We start from the raw sequence: 1,331 nt of genomic DNA, 5'->3' as shown, positions 1-1,331 counted from the left end.
CTGACCTGGTGATGTGGCTGAGCCTTTGGGGTCAGAGGAACACTTTGTTTATGTGAGCAGAGTTTTTAAATAACCTCTCACTGTACTGGACCTCGCTGCTGATTAGGAGTCAGAGAACTGGGATGCAATAAAGGGGGCTGCGTGATTTCTTTTTTCAGCTTCTCGATAACCCAGTTGGTGACTAGTCAGTGAGTTTAACTTCAGTGTGAACCAGCAGTTTTGGATCATCTGCTCTCCCTTTTTCAGCCTGCCCTAACTTTGGCATTTTCAGTGAGAACTGCCCCTGGCCCACCAGGTCACACTAAGCACTGAAGTTAAATTAATAGAATGTTTTTTTATGACCAAGTCTTATGAAATCAACTGAACTCCTTTGTTTTCTTTCATCTGAGCAGGGTTTCTAGTTTTCCAACGTGATGTGATCTCTCAGCTGGAACAAGGGGAAGAGCCATGGGTCCCAGACCTCCAGGCTTCAGAGGAAAGAGAGATCCTGAGATCTCCCCGCACAGGTGAGGAAACATTAAACCACCTCAGAATCTGTAAGTGCCTGAAGGAAACATCTGGAATGCCCAACAAAGCCCTTGGGGAGGTCTCTCAGTTCATTATTGTCCCTTGCAGGGGTCATATCCTCAGGGTAAATATAGTTCATGGCTTCCTATAGATCCTAGCAGACACCAGGCAGTAGCTTCCTCCCTTCCCCCTGCGTATTTGGATGGGATGTGAAGGCTGAATTCATCCCCCTCCTCTCTCCTATTTGCGGGAAGAGTTTGGGGGAGTTCAGCTCCTGATTTTTATTTGACCTTTCTTCAGCACTTGTTTTGGTTTGCTCTTCCCCTTTCCATCCCTGTCTGAAGTTTCTGTCTCTGTCACAGCAGGTGATGCAATGGCATGTGAGAAAGAGGAGCAGAATTCTCAGTGTGGGTGTGAGTGTGGGAAAACCTTCAATCGCAGTTCGCACCTTATTAGTCATCAAACAATCCACAGAGGAGAGAGGCCCAATGAATTCAGTGAGTGTGGGAAATGCTTCACTAGCAGCTCAAACCTTTCTCAACATCAGAGAATCCACACAGGGGAGAGGCCCTTTGAATGCCGTGAGTGTGGGAAATGCTTCACTAGCAGCTCAAACCTTTCTCAACATCAGAGAATCCACACAGGGGAGAGGCCCTTTGAATGCAGTGAGTGTGGGAAAAGCTTCACTATCAGCTCAGACCTTTCTAAACATCAGAGAATCCACACAGGGGAAAGGCCCTATGAATGCCATGAGTGTAGGAAAACCTTCTATCGCATTTCACACCTTATTAGGCATCAAACAATCCACAGAGGAGAGAGGCCCT

This window comes from Mauremys mutica, unplaced genomic scaffold, assembly GCF_020497125.1.
Source record: "Mauremys mutica isolate MM-2020 ecotype Southern unplaced genomic scaffold, ASM2049712v1 Super-Scaffold_100379, whole genome shotgun sequence".
Taxonomy (NCBI): Eukaryota; Metazoa; Chordata; order Testudines; family Geoemydidae; genus Mauremys; species Mauremys mutica.
The sequence above is the reverse complement of the archived record's forward strand: the minus strand, read 5'-3'. Positions refer to the sequence as shown.